Here is a 16,541-nt window from a genome sequence, read left to right on the forward strand (position 1 = left end):
ACGGCACACAGACATCCTTCCCTGGCAGCCTTTCTGGGGCTGCCTGGGCCATTTTGGAACAGGCCACCGGGTCGCCATTTGACCTGGCGGCCGATAGGCTCCCGCCCACGCTCGGCCCTTCCCAGCCAGTGACGAGCTGTGTTTCATGCTGGGGTCGGGGGGTGGGGGGGGGGGGGGTGGGGGGGGGGGAGGTTGGTGGGCTTTAATAATGCTTTTATCTTTAATTCTCAGACTTATGGTGCAACCTTAATACTGAATTGTGACACAATTAATATAGGAGTGATCTGTTTATCCATATAATTGTTTTAATAATTTTTTAATAATAAATAAATATTGCTTGTTCACTTAGCAAAACCCATTAAAAAATCTTTTTTTCCTTTGAATGCAGCATTTTTTATTTAGCTCTACATCTTTTCATTACCTTATGATACTGCATATAACAAGAAAGAAATTGTGTAATTTAATGACATTGCAGCCACTACCAATTTGTATTAATATGACCATCAACACAACACAATTTATTGTATCATAATACAAACTGCTTTTAAATGGAATTTAAGTCTATTTGCATGCATTTAAAAAAAAGATGAAACTACAGAACTAAATTAAATACAAAGCCAGACATTAATATGCCCTGAATCTTCTGTCACCATAATCAGAATGTTGCAAAATTGACCACTGATTGAGAAAAAATACAATGGTATGAAAGACAGATTGAATCAGTAAAACTATATTCCAGCTGAGTTGAATGGACAAGCAGCATGATAGTGACCTAAAGCATTAAAGCATGCTTGACTAGAGACTAAGAATTCTTCATTGTCACTTTGTAGTCACTGGGGTGTCCTTTACAAATGGTGATTTTATTGCAATTGCTGAGCCAGAATGGCTTCAGACCAAAAGTCAAAACATAGGCATGGAGCCACTTACAAGACAGAGTGTGAAAATCAATTCTTACACCTGCACAGCCAAACGAAAGTGCATTGGAAAAGAGATGGGAGCACAGTACAGCCTTATCTAACTGTGGAGCATCTAGCATGCATACTTCCAAAGCTAGTTGCAATAAGCCAGTGAATTATAAGAAGCTGCCATATTATTTTAAGTGTAATATTAACTATTATTTTCCGTAGCAGTTAAAATAAACAAAAATTACAAGGAAGAATTTGTTATCTTATATGCTCCTGTTTAACTTCTCTCACTTTATGACATTCCTGCATGAAACTTGAAGAAGAAACAGAGAACTTGTATGCTTAACGAAGGGTCAAAAAAGAAATAGATACTTAATAATTTGAAGAATATGCACTCTGTAAATCTGTTTCTCCAATCAGGTATTTTAAAATATGCTGGGTAAATGGAGTGGACATGAACATAAATAAAATTTCTGTTGCTGGTCGAATCATTGAGTTGATAAGTTATTTAGACCAAGCAAGTTCAAGGCTATGCTGAGTTAGGCTTCAGCTAGGGTAGCAGCAGGAAAGCTACAGTTCAGCTCAGCACCTTGAGCCAGGAAGAGGAAACCTCAGGATTCTCTTCTAAATTGCAATCCATGGCCAGAGGTGGGGAACGGGGCACAAGGTCAGGTCAGGATCAGACTTAGCTGTGATGCCCTCATAGTCAACCAACCTTGGCACATTAATGAATAATAAATGCTGGACATTTGGATACAGTATTCTCATCCTTGCTTTCAAATCCCTCCCCACCCTATCTCTGTATCTCCTCCAGCCCCACAACCCTCAGAGATATCTGCACTCTTCTAATTCTGCCTCTTCAGCATCCCCAATTTTAATTGCTCCATCATTGGTGGCTGTGCCTTCAGTTGCCTCAGCCCTAAGCTTTGGAATACCCATCCTGAACCTCTCCATCTCTCAGCCTCACTTTAAGACACTCCTTAAAACCTACCTCTTTGACCAAGCGTTTGGTCATTAGACCTAATATCTCCTTATGTGGCTAGGTGTCATACAACGTTTTATAATGCTCCTGTGAAGAACATTGGGATGCTTTATTGTTTTAAAGATGCTTTGTAAATATAAGTTGTTCCTGGTGCAAGACCAGACAGCAATCAGCAACCATGGAACTATACAGCAACAAAAAAAAACCAATTGTTTCAGGAGAAAAGAGCGAGAAAAATTGGAAACAGAAAACAAAGAGCAAGGGCACTCTGTGGGTTAACGGAGAATAATTTTTTTTTAAAATTGGATAACTAAGGATATTCCTGGAGACCAATCAAATAAGGCTCGGGCCAACCTATAAGAATAAAAACATTAGATTGTGCCCGTCTTACTCTCACAACTTATTTTCTTTCCATACTAAATGTTTTTTCAATTTAATTTTTTGTGTCTCACAGTGAGCTTGTAATGGTTTTAAATGTGGGCCCATCGTATAAAGTTACTGAAGCAATATTAAGTGAAAGCTGTAATTTTCTCCCATTAGATTTATGTATATTGGCTTCCACTTTAAAATACTCTCAGGTCTTTACCTGGTAATAATTCTTTCCACAAAACAATGTGGTAGAATCTACATCAACTTAATTTCCACGTATTCAGAACTAAACAGGAAGTATAAACTCTATGTAAAAATGTCTAGAAGTCTATTGAAATGATTGAATTAATCTGGTGTCCCCTTAAAGCCTATATAAACACTACAGTCTCTCATGGCAACAGACAAAAATAATCTCCTCACACAAAATGTGAGCACAATTTGGAAAGAAATGGAAAGGAGGGAGCCATAAAAGTAGCTTTTGTTGAGGAGCATTACGAGGTACAGGCAGCTTTGGCACATGTGTCTGCTGGGCTAAATTATCTGCTAACACAAATAATCACATTGCAGGGACCACACTGCTCTGGCGCCAGAGAAATGAGGGGGAGGACCAGTCATACACTGCAATAGCAGGTGGCAACCCAACACTGGCCCACGCAGGATATGGAAGTGTGCTACAGAAAACATCAATGATCTCCTGTTTTACAAAGAAAAATAATAAAGTTGCCAATGTTTGTAATACATTTTGAAGGGATTGCTGAAGCTTAGAATTGAAAATTTAATGCTGACAATGCTGTACATACACTCATCCTTTTTTAAAAAAATCTTTAAACGAACCTTGCTTGGTGTTGATCAAACAACCTGAAAAAAGCATCCAAGGAACATCTGGCAAACAACCTGAAAAAACATAATAAATTTCACTTAATCTGGTGCTCCGGAGTTTTTCCCTCAAATAGCCATCATTGTTAGTTAAGTTCTTCATTAAGCCTTTTTAAGGGCTATAAAACCTGAAGAGGATTACATGGATTACTGTGCCTGTCTATCTGTCAAACCAATAGCTCAGTGACTATCTGTATCTATTGCCATAAAACTGTCTTTACTCTATTGGGAAAAAGTAAGTATAATGTAAAATATATCATTGCAAAAATTTACACCAAATTAGAACAATAGAATTCCTAGTTTTACAGCCAGTCCAAAGATCACTCTAAAATGTAAAGTTTGTAAGTATGTAAGTAGCAAGCCCTCAGCCATCATGTAAACGATTGTTGTGTACAATTAGTTACAGAGTTTCAACTTTCTGAAACAGTCTTGAGGCAGCTTTGAGCAAGGTTATGTACTTCAACCAGTAGTACTCAGGAGAGAACATTTCATTTATTTTAAAGTATACTAAATTATGAAAAATGTCTAGTCACATGTCAGGTAGCTCTCTTGGAGATGCAGTCTTGCGACACACATGCCTGGTTTGCCCCTTGCAATGTGATAAAGAAATTGCTATAGCCCTTTGCATAGCTATTATAGATGTGAGCAATGTTTATCTACTTTTAGCCATTCATTTCATAAGAAAGACCAGAATTAACAACGACATAGCACTGAGTGATGGAACAGAAGGGACATTGGTCAGGAAGTGCCTATTATTGTATGTGGTGCATATATTCCACTAATTGCCAGGCATAAATAAGGTTGACTCGCTTCGACATAAGCTTAAATTACAGAGTGACTTATTTCAACAGAAAAAAAATGTTAGTTTGGTTCCGGTTTGCTCAGAACACATATTTATATAATCTGTGAACCTGAGAATTTTATATGTACTAGTAATTTGTCTGTGGTATTGCCCATAATCAGTTGATGAATAAAAGGGTTTTTATGTACAAGATGACAATCGATTGGGAGAGAAATTTCAGAAACTCACATCACAGAACCACCTACTGGCCAGAGGCTGCAACCACATTGCTATATGTAACTACTTATAGGATTTCCATTCATGATATTTACACTGAAAGTAACTATGTTAGATTTTGACTTAAAAATATAGCCACAAATTGCATCAACAGGAAGATTTTTAATAATATCTATGAAAATGACACAAGTGGGTGGATGGAAGCAGGGAGCAAAACAGCAGGAACCAAATGAAATATTTATATTTAATTTTATGGTTGAAATTGCAAACACAAAAATTTTAATAGTTCAGTTCAAATTTATACTGTAGCACTAGATTGTGTCTTCCTAGTACAGCAAAATACTGAAAAAAATCCATGTCTTTTTTATGTTAATTGTTTCTCCTACACACACAGTACTTCCAGGTTTAGAACTAGTTGGAAGCATTGGATATTATTACCCAGCTATACCATTGACAATCAGTGACATTGAAGTACAGAGAAGCACCCAATGAAGTTTTCCTTTCATATTTAACACCCTGGATCTAGCCCAATTTAACCATTACTAATTTAACACAAGAATTTGGAGCAGGAGTAGGCCATTTGGCCCCTTGAGCTTGCTATTCGATAAGATCGAGGCTAAACTGGTTTTAGCCTCAACTCCACTTTTCTGTCTGCCCCCTGCCCACCTGCCATAACCTTTGACTCCCATGTTAATCAAAAATCTATCTAACTTAGCCTTGAATATATTCAATGACTAAGCCTCCACTGCTCTCTGGGGAAAAGAATTCCACAGACTTAAGACTCTCTAGGAGAAAAAAATTCTCATCTCAGTCTCCTAATTTTTAAACAGTGACCCCTAGTTCTAGACTCCCCCACAAGAGGAAACATCATCTCGATATTCACCCCGTCAAGTTCCCTTAGGATCTTATATGTTTCAATAAGATCACCCCTCATTCTTCTAAATTCCGATGGAATAGGCCCAATCTGTTCAACCTTTCTTCATAAGACAAGCCCTCTAATCCCAGGAATCTGTCAAGTGAACCTTCCAAGAACTACTTCTAATGCAATTTAAGTAAGGAGACCCACATTGTACACAGTACTCCAGATGCGGCCTCACTAAGGCCCTGTACAGCTGGAACAACACTTTCCTATCTTGATACTTGATTCTCCTTGCAATAAATGCCAACATTCCATTTGCCTTCCTAATCACTTGTTGTACCTGCATACTAACTTTTTGTAATTCATGTGCCAGGACACCCAGATCCTTCTGTACTATGGAGTTCTGTAGTCTCTCCCCAATCAAATAATATACTACTTTTCTAGTCTTCCTGTCAAAATTGACAAGTTCACATTTTCCCACATTATATTCCATCTGCTAAATCTTTGCCAACTAATTTAACCTATCTATATCCCTTTGTAGACTCTTTGTCCTCTTAACAACTTCCTTTTCTACCTGTCTTTGTCATCAGCAAATGTAGCTGCCATACATTCAATCCTTTCATCTAAGTCATTGACATAGATTGTAAATACAGCACTGATCCCTGTGAGAATCCAGTAGTAACAACTTACCAATCCAAAAATGATCCATCTATCCCCACTCTCTGCTTCCTGATAGCTAACCAATCCTCTTTCCATGCCAATATGTTACCCCCTGCCCCCCCCTACAATATGTGCTCTTACTTACTTTGTGTAGTAACGTTTGATGTGACACCTTATTAAATGTATTTTGGAAATCCAAGTACACTACATGTACAGGTTCACCTTTATCCACCATGTTTGTTACTTCCTCAAATAACTCTAATAAATTAGTCAAACACGATTCCCCTTTCATAAAACCATGTTGACTCAACCTGATTGTATTATGATTTTCTAAATGCCCTGCTACAAGCTCCATAATAATGGATTCTAGCATTTTTCCTATGACAGATGCTAGGCTAACTGGTCTATAGTTTCCTGCTTTTTGTCTCCCTCCTTTCTTGATGGAGGTGTTCTTGGGATTTTCCAATCAAATGGCACCTTTCCGGAATCTAGGGAATTTTGGAAGATCACAACCAATGTACCCACTATCTCTGCAGCCACTCCTTTAAGGCGCTAGGATGCAGGCCATTAGGTCCAGGGGATTTGTCAGCCTTTAGTTCTAATAGTCTTCCCAGTTTCTTCTCCCTAGTGATTGTGATTGTTTTAAGTTCCTCACTCCCTTTTACCTCCTGATTTATTGTATTCTTGGGATGTTATTTGTGTCTTAAAGCTTCTGCAATTTCCTTGTTTCCCATATTAATATCCTAGCCTCACCATCGAAGGGACCAACACTCACTTTAGTTACTCTTTACCTTTTTAAATATTTGTAGAAACTCTTCCTATCTGCTTTTCGTATTTCTAACTAGCTTTCTCTCATTCTCTAATTTATCTCTCCTTTTTTTGACATTCTTTGAATTGCTGAAATTTGTCCGATCCTCTGACCTACCATTAATCTTCACTGTATTGTATATTGCTTCTTTCAATTCGATACTACCCTTAACTTCCTTAGTTAGCCGTGAATGGTGCATTCTTCTCATAGGGTCTTTCTTTCTCAATGGAATATATAACACAACATCACAAATTATTTAAAAGAATTTCTTTGAATCCTTCTAAAAGTTGTGTTCTTTTTAAGTCTTACAAAATCAATCATACACATTGCTTTTCTCTCGCAGTGTTTTAAGACCATCATTGTTTTGTTTGTATTTGAGGTAAACTTTCTAATGCAATAGGTGTCTTGAAAACTCAGTTTTTGTGTTTTAATTGTTACAATAAGCTTCAAAAGTTTGCAATATTTCATAAAAACATTTTATTTCTGAAATTGTTAATAATGGTCTGCATCCCAACCCTTCAGTCAATTAGCCCAACTTGCTGTCACCTTTTATATTTATCATACTAAAGCATTGACTGCCCTGCAAGCAATAACAATTATGATATAGTCCCATCTCCAGTCATCAGGAGGGTTGTATGGTACTGAGTAATTTATGTTTCTATTTCATTCCAGCGACAGTACAAAGGCAGCAGTGCCCCCTTCTGTCTGTAACCAATACTTAAAACAGTCAACTTCCATCTAATTCAGCTTCAGTGTGAAACAGCTGAACAGTACTTTAAGGCTCATGGAATAAGTTGCAGGATGAATAACAGGTGTCACATTTTATTTATTTGTCCTATTATTGCTGGTTAGTTTAAAAAGCAACTGCTATTATATTTCAAAACATTCTCCTCTCAGATCTTATCAAGAACTCTATTGATGTTGTACCTTTGAAGAAATAGCACTTCAATCCAAATTTCAGCGCAGGAACTTTAACAAAGGTTTAGTCAGGTAAACATATCCTGTGACGGACTTTTAAACTGAAATCTAGAATAAAGGGCTGTAAAATACCACATGGAAATCTCTAAAAGGTACACAGATTCATCAAAGTAGTTAAAAGTATTGAGGGTGTTATGACCCAGCAGTTGGTAAAGCTGAGTTATTTAAAAATCCCAGAGGCAAACTTTAAACAACTGTCATAATCTATATTTTTACTTTGTATTTTTGAGATGCAACTCTGAATTCAGGAATCGGACCACCAGTTCTCGAGAGGCTTTTATATCAAACTACATGAGACATTTATTAATTTACACAAGTTAAATATATACACATGGCTACAAATTACTAGTCATAACTTTTAACAAATTGCCAAATTAACCTCCATTAAGGCAACAACAACCTATAGAATTTAAGTAGACACCAGGCAGAGCATTTTCACCTTACAAATTCAACATGAGGTTCCTTTCACTTTGGTTCCTTTGCAGACACAGTGATTGACTTACAGGCTTTGAAGTTACATTGCTTCTGCTCTGCACACACAAAACTGCTGTCTATTATACTCAGCACATGTCATTGAACGTAAATTCTCATTGTATCACCAGCCCCTTTGAACTCCACCTCTTCTAATAATAAAACCCCTTTCATAGTACCAATTTTATTAGTAAGATAAACATTGCTTGGTCTCTGCTAGCTAGGTGCCAGATTTTACTCCCCTTCTTGAATGCTCTATTCAACAAAATGCAAATACACTCTACCTATCTTACATCTCAAAACTAGCACCCAGACTAGTTGGATTTAATTCAATTAAGACACACCCACAGACTAAACTTCTATTTTAAAAGAAAAATAATTTCAAATAATATACATTAATAGTTTTGTGACAAGGGTATCAAGTGGAAACACAAAATGGAATTCCAATTAACTCGTGTCTCTCTGCTTTTTCTTGTTGGTTGAGTATTTCTTAATGTTAGCTATAACATTAGTTAAATATCCTGGAGCTCCCATCTTTTTTAAGCTTCAGGTTCAGCTTCCTAGAACTTACGCCTTTCTCAAGAAATCCAATAAGTCAAGGGGAGTACATGCACTTTGGAAGTTATTATTAGGCATCAAATCACAAGTTGACTGTAGTCGTTTGGTAGTACAGAGCTTGAGTATTGTTGAAAAAAAAAGAGAAATTTTTTGTCAAAGCTTTTCATCTTGCACTCATCAGGACAATTTGCAAGAAAATACCAATGTCAGGGGGAACAACATATTTTTACTGTATGAGAAAAGAGTGCTGATTGGTTGGCAAGTGGACTCTGATTGATAGAGGTGTTGCCATGAAAATGCACCAGTGGATGGTGACTGACAGTTAACTGCCAAGCATTGTTTGAAATTTAAACCAGGCACCTTAACTCTGATTGGTTCATTCCCCAGTGCAATTTCTTGACCAGCAAGTGGCTGTCACTTATTTTGTTTAGCTGAAGCAGGTGCAATGTTATGTAATGTCCGTTCTGTCTGCAAAGAACAGGGCTTTGTGTATTAATATATGTAGCTTCCGGTACATGCAAATGCACCACACTGTGAGCCCAACTGAAAATCTGAAATTGGTTGTCAGCATAATTCTTAGCACACCGAGGATAAATCCTGAGTACAGTGCATTTGCACTATGGGGAGCTAAATATATTAATACACAGGGCCTGTTCTTTGCAGACAGAAAAAAACATGTATATACGTTGCACCTGTTCCAGCTAAATGAAATAAGTGACAGCCATTCACTGGTTTATTCCCCAAGGTAATGTCTTGACTGATCGGAGTCAAGCTGCCTGGTTTAACTTTCAAGCAATGCTTGGCAATTAGCTGTCAGTCACCATCCACTGGTGCATTCTCCATAGCAAGGCCTCTCCCAATCAGAGTCCACTTGTCAAACAGTATAAATATGTTGTTTCCCCTGATGTTGGTATTTTCTTGCAAATTATCCTGATGATTGCAAGGTGAAAAGCTTTGACAAAAAAATCTTGTTTTCAGCAATACTCAAGTTGACTTTAGTTCACTTTGTATGCCATGCAATTGTATATGCTAAATGCATTGCATATAAGTAAGTCCCTGAAGACCTCGCAATTTGTTATAATATTATTTGTTATAATTATGAGGTTTATAAGATTAAGTTTTGGGACTGTCTTTAAATTTAGGGTAAAATTAAGGGTGTCATGTGACCTGTGCTGAAGTCTGCCTGACGGTAGACCTGGGTGGTTTGAATGTTAGAAATCAAAAGAAGGTTTAGGTTGTTTTACTGAGAAGATTGGAAGGTATTTATGCTTGGAGACAATGGCAGAAGCCTAGAGACTGACTCTCCAAAGTCCCAGAAAAATATTGAGAATGTCGGGATGTAAACAGTAGTGCTTTAATCTGTCCATTTAGTCCCAAGGTGAAAGGGATTTGAGCTGTCAAGGATAGCCAAATAGCATTTCTACCTAGATACAAGCCATGTGATTCATATTGCCCTGGGGAAGGATGCAGAGGAAGCCATTGTAAAGATCAGGTTACAGGTCTTCCTAGAATATCACTGAATATCACAGACTGTGTTTTTAGTTTACCTAGATCCGAGAGAGGCAGAAGCTGCAGTATAAGGGTGTGACACATTAAGGGTTAACGTGGGACTGAGTACAGAACTGCCCACACAGTGATGTAAGAGAACACATAGCCTGTACCTAGGGGTCAGCGTAGTGTTCAACAGGGCTGTGTGTAGAAGCAGGCAAGGAGACAGCTCCTAACTTGGACCATTACTGTACCTACACATATAGTTTCTAGTAGTTAATAAATACTTACTAAAACTATGAATACCTTAATAAAGATGTACCAAATTCACCCAATACCCTACATCATAGTGGCAGCAAAAGGAACAACTCAAAACCTCACAGAGACTGCAGAAGAAAATCAAAATCCTGGAAAACTGAAGGAAAAATCAAAGAAGCATTCTGACCTGAAGAAAAGCTCAAGAAGCAAAGGCACAGAAGGAAACCACCAGCGAAAAGTTCCAGTGAAAGGCTCGGAAGCTGAAGACAGAAATTAAATTCCTCACTGTAGCAGAAGACTTCATCGAATCCTGTGGAAGTGCAGCTTAAATACCCAGAGCATGCAGAATGTGCAGAGTCAGCAGACCGAGCAGGGATGGGCTAAAAATTTAAAATTCCAGGACAATACAAGTCCTGAAAAAAGTTAAATACTGCAGTGGTCAGAAATTGCAGTTTAAGTTGTAGGCCGAGAAAACCGATTCCCGAGTCGGAACCTGAAGAGCTCACTCTGAACAAAGAAGAAAATATTCATTCATTAAAAATTAATCACGACTTCGTAGACAGCTTAAAAAACCCAGCAAAAGCCAGGATTTGACACTTCCAGGACCTGAGAACATTTCGCTAAAGTGGGCAGGACTCTAACCAGCGGGCAGGACTCTAGCCAGTCAATCCAGTAGTCATTGTTGAAAAGCTTTAAACACGGAGATCGCAAATGAAATTACCACGGGAACTTGCAAGCACAGGAAAACTTTTTGTTCGGTGGCATCATCTTGGATTTCCAGAAAGCTATTAAAGCTGAACCTGTAATTTAAAAATTTTAACCATGGGTCAGAAATTCACTTTTCCAGATCAATTTGGAATAAGGCCCAGAGCAATCACAAAATTGGGGACTTTGGAAGAAGGGGTTCCTTAGATACATGGGCCCAATAGCCAATGATATAATAGCTAGACAAGGAATCAACGCATCATCTGCAAAATTTGATGAAGTTTTAAAATCATTCAACGCTTATTTCAACCTCAGAAGTAACAAAACCCTTGAAAGGGTCCAGCAGCCAGGATAACCTGTTGACTCCTTCATTAATGAGTTGCACAGAATGGCTGAAGGCTGTGATTACAGTGACCTGAAATCTGAGCTAATCAGGGATAGAATAGTTGTAGGAGTGACAAACGATGCACTCTCAGACATGCTTCAAGTGAAGGAAGATCTAACCCTTGAGAAAGCCATCCCGATTGTCAGGCAATCTGAAATTCATTTGCAGCACAGATCCATATTAAGGAGAGAAAGCAAACCATGGTACAAAGTAAACCCCACTGTCCAGTTAGTCAACCAGCACAGAAACAGGGACACTCCATGCCAAAGGAAGCAATACCCCAACTGAACAGTAGAGCAACCATGCCAGTGGAGCAAAGCGCCCCCACAAGCGTGATCAATGACCAGCAAATCAGCCCAATGCTTTCAATGTAACTGAATAGGACACCTCGGGAGGCTGAGTAAAGCCAAAACATCAAAATGCACAGAGATCCCATGAGGATTCACAAGATCAAGACGGCACACCAAGAGGACTCACAACCATGCTTCTTGGGTGAGGTCAAAGATCCTGGATCTTTATTCTGGAATGTGGACATCTCAGTTCATGGCCATCTCACAAACTTTAAATTGGACACGGAAGCCAGTGTCAGGATCCAATTGGACAAACAGCCGTGGCTGAGACACCTCTGGCTATGAACCAACAGACATGTCACTTTATGGGCCTGGAGGAATCTGGCTTCCAGTCATGGGCATAACTCTAGAACAATTAAGGTACTGCAGCAAACAAATCTTCAAGCTGTGTACATAATCAGTAACCAGTCTTTTTCTCTCTTGAGCAGAGATGCCTGCGCAGTCCCGAATCTCCTCAAAATGACTGAAGTTGTCAAGACAACCACTATCGTAAACCATACAGAACTGCAAGCTCCTGAGAGCTCCAGCAAGAAAGGTTCTCTCGACTGAGGCTTTAGCTGTGAATTGTCTTCTTGCAGATCAGTGTTATCCACTTTCATTACAGGTGCCAGAAGCCCCCCATTGGTCAGACCAGCCAACCACGCAAATGGTTACCATGACATCTGTTGAAGGGTCATGAGGACTTGAAACGTCAGCTGTTTTCTTCTCCGCCGATGCTGCCAGACCTGCTGAGTTTTTCCAGGTAATTCTGTTTTTGTTTTGGATTTCCAGCATCCGCAGTTTTTTGTTTTTATAACCATGACACCTCAAGTAGATGACAGTCAAGAGAGGAACCAGCAAACAGAAGGGCCTCAGCCTCCGGCACCAGTTGGAGAGATAAACCCTGAGACCACAGAGTAGATGCTGCAATCCCCAGCCGGCACAAACGATGCTGGAACTGAGTAGGTCATCCATTGATGACCACGCACCACACAGCCAAATGCAAAGGTAAGCTGACTACCAAGTCACACCCTCACAACAGAAAGAGTCATCTTCCACCCCAGCATGTGTCATGGCGAGCTGCACGAAGGAAGAGGAGAAAAAAAACTATAGAGATAAGCCCAGAGTTCATCCGCTCTCTAAAGAGCAGGATAGACCAACTGCCACCTATCACTACAATTGGGGAATCGATAAAGAGCAATTCAATGCCAGAGAATAGAAAAAGAGGATGAAGTGGAGTCCCTGACCTTACAAGGCAGCTGTGGAAAAGTTTGGAGTTACTTCCAAAGAAGTGGATAACCTTCAATAACCTGATGAGTAGCCAAAGACTTTCTGGGGGAGTTATAGTGGAAAAGGAAAGGTTCAGTTGAGATTTTAAACTAGAGTATGTGTGGTTGTGTTTTATTGTCTTTCAAAGTAAAGTATAATTACCTAAAACAGTGTTTATTTAGTAGTGTTTGCTTTACTTGATTCTTTGATAGTAAGATACATTTGTTTTAAAAAGTGAAATCTTGCGGCTTCATTCTTTTAGTAAATCACTGGATGATCAAATTTCTCTTTAAACATTAAGTCTGTACAGAGATTGCAACAAGTACACCTGTGAACTGTGGCTCTTTTTGGTTGGGCTAAGAATAAGAAAGATGGTATTCTGTTCTGTGGTTTAAAGTTGCCTACAAAGATAATGTTTTTTAGTTCTTTGTTACAGTAAACATCTTAAAACATGAAATTGTGATGTGTCATTCTTTCAACTATTAACTTCCATCTTAGATTTTTTTTTAAGTTATTGGTGTATAAAAGTTATATGAGGATTGCAACACATCATAAGGCATATTTTTTATTTTATGGATACTCACTGAAATCTTAGCATTATATGGAAGTGAGACTCATTTTGTTTCAAGCCATTTAAATTATATTTGAAGTGAGCTGGATTATATGGATAGTAAAACAAGCATGCTACAATCAACTCTGAATAAAAGTTACAATTATAATTATAATTCCAGGTTAGCAATACACGTTAACAGAAGCAACACCAGCAGCAAAGTGAATACATTCAAAAAAGTTATTGACATATTTGCAGTTTATAAGTCTTTGTGAACTGAGCAAAGCTTCATTGTGCATTTTGCTGTAAATAAGTTGTTTGCATTCAGTCATAAAATGCATAAAATACATTTTGTGGGATTTTTTTAAAAACAGGTTACTCTTTGCACTGTTGCCTCATTGTGAATAAACACTAAATTAGATCACTAAAATATGCTAGTTTGAAACTTGAATTTGCAATAAAGTCCCATTCACTCATCACCACGTTTGCTGATGTGCATTGGCTCCTGGTCTGACAACGCCTCAACTTCAAAATTCTCATTCTTGTTTTCAAATCTCTCCATAATCTCACCCCCCACTCTGTAACTTCGTCCAGCCTCATGTCTTTGAGATCTCTGTGCTCCTCCAATTCTGGCACCTTACCTATCCTGATTTTAATCACTTCATTATTGGCAGCTATGCTTTTGGCTGCCTCGGCTGTATGCTTTGAAATTCCCCTTTCTAAGCCCCTCCACTTCTCTCTCCATTTTTATGACACTTCTTAAAACCAATACCTTTGACCAAGCTTTCTTTCATCTGTCCTGAGATCACTTTCCATGGCTTGGTGTCAAATTGTTATTAATTTTGCTCATGGGAAGTACCTTGGTACATTTTACCACATTAAAGGTGTTATATAAATGAAAGTTGTTGATGGTTCATGCAGTGATAGGCATTTTGACTTAATCTTAATCTGTGACCCATAAAACCTCACTGCATGCACTGAAAATGTGGACATTCCAGGTTTAGGGTATGCAGTGGAAGCCATATAACAACTTCTGCTATTTACATACGATCAAGCTCCTCTTCTGCTGTTCCTGAAAATCTAATTGCATAGAAAAATATCCTTTTTCTACAGCAACAGCTGATAGCTAAATTCATATAATTAATGCCTATGCATTGCAGATGCTTGTTGGGAAAACAAATGGCTAGAATAAGTGATTACTTAAAGCAACTAATGCCAGATTTATGCTGTACAATTAAAATTACTGTTAGACACTTTAGAACAATGAAGTGTAGTTTTCAAATAGGAATATTGACTAACTGAACATCACCTGCTGGCTGATGCATGGCTCATTATTACTCATGAAGGCTATAACATTTCTTATTAACATAAACCTGCACTAAAATATTTATACACATTTTAAGAGACATAAGACGTTCTCTTTTTAGGATAGTTATCACGCATCCACATGCGTACAGATTTTTGCTTTTGTCGTAACAATTTCCAGGTTGGAAGGAGAAAACAATACCCAAATCAATGGAGTTTACTGGTCTAAATTTTGCTGTACTAATAACAGCAAGTCTGTCAGCATCACCATTATTACAGGGTAAAACTGGTGCCAATTTCTGGTGGCTGCACACCTGCAATTAAATGCAGAAATCCAGATGCTGTTATTAATGATATCCTGCTTCTGCACAGGTTGTTCTATTAATCTTCAATGAAGGAATCTGCACAGAGATCATTGTTATGGCATGAATTTAGACCTAATTATTCACTATTATTGCTTTAAAGACAGTTGAAAAATTAATGCTTCTTCAGTGGGGGTAACTGAGGTTTTAATGATGTTGTGATAATTATCGTTGAGCAACCTCTCTGACCTAAGCAATTACCTTTACAAGCGCGGAGTCTCATTTCCTTAGGAGAAAATTAATGTTGCAATTTTTAAAATTTAGTTTTAGTTTTTTTTCCCCCTCTTTTATGGCCTTCTCATAATCCCATTTGTACATCCCAATCTTAATTTCACTTCTTATACAATGATTTAAATGTAATTCACACTTCCTTTTTATTTACTTTCTGCTTTGACAACTATGCATCTCACTGATGACTGCATCTCCGGGTCTGATTGGTTAAAAAAGCTTTCTTGTTGCTAGACCTGCTTACAGATGCAACAGAACAGAGGACAACAAATTCAAACAGCTGTTGGATGAGTGTAGGTTTCCATAAACAATCCCACTAAAAGCCTGTGGGCAACTTAATGTGAGATGAAGAGCAAAACCCATTTGTTTACCACTCACAGCAAAATCCAAGCCATTGTTGTTTTGTCCAGTTCTAAAATAGTTGCTTTACATTTCCAGAATTTAAAATGCTACCAAATTATGTCTCCAGCTGATCAAATATTGAACTCACAACTAGCAATGTCAATGCTTCATATCTTTTCTTGTTTTTTTTAAATCTATTGTAGGAAAATATCCAAAACATATAGGAAAACATTGCATACTACACAAGGAAATCTGACAATTATTTGGTCTTGTACAGCTTGTATTTCTTGATTTAAAACAAGGTCACCAAATTTAGTGTTAGGATTACTCCCTTAGAGTCTTCACTGAAGATTTTTCAAAAAGGTATTCTACCCACTATTTTTTAAAAAGATTTTTTTCCTTTTGTGACTTGAAAAGGGAACTGCTCTGCCCATTGCATTTTTTACTGCAGAGCAATTACTGTGCAGTGTGTAAAATAACCTAGATGAGCTCTCCCTCTGTCTTGATTGGTCGACTCAGCCCTTTCTTTCTTTGAATGGTAAATTTATGCAATATGCAGCAAACAACTAATTGAGCATCTTTTTAGGATTATAGGGCATCATCTCTTGTTTTGCCAAAACTTCAAAATATCTATTAAGACTGCCAATTATATGATCGACCAGAATTTGGGTGGAAGCATGAGATTTATTGTATCTGTTTATCATCTTTGGGGATTTCACATCAGGGTCATCAGTCAAAGATGCAGTAGGTATTCTGCCAGTCATATGGTCTTCATGCTCCAAGTAATGATGACACACATTACATGAATTGTGGTTGCTTCCAGGAAATTGCATGTT

At 38.0% G+C, this 16,541-nt stretch overlaps 1 long non-coding RNA gene across 1 annotated transcript; it reads right to left on the minus strand.

The window, feature by feature from the left end:
* Positions 1-368: 368 nt before the first annotated feature.
* LOC144688578 (uncharacterized) lies at positions 369-4,114 on the minus strand. The gene is made up of 2 exons (XR_013578439.1): positions 3,091-4,114; positions 369-2,071 (listed from the first exon to the last, which is right to left on the minus strand). It is a non-coding gene; the product is annotated as an uncharacterized LOC144688578 (long non-coding RNA).
* Between the last annotated feature and the right edge of the window lie 12,427 nt (positions 4,115-16,541).

The sequence above is a fragment of the Cetorhinus maximus genome, chromosome 13, assembly GCF_964194155.1.
Source record: "Cetorhinus maximus chromosome 13, sCetMax3.hap1.1, whole genome shotgun sequence".
In the NCBI taxonomy this organism is placed as follows: Eukaryota; Metazoa; Chordata; class Chondrichthyes; order Lamniformes; family Cetorhinidae; genus Cetorhinus; species Cetorhinus maximus.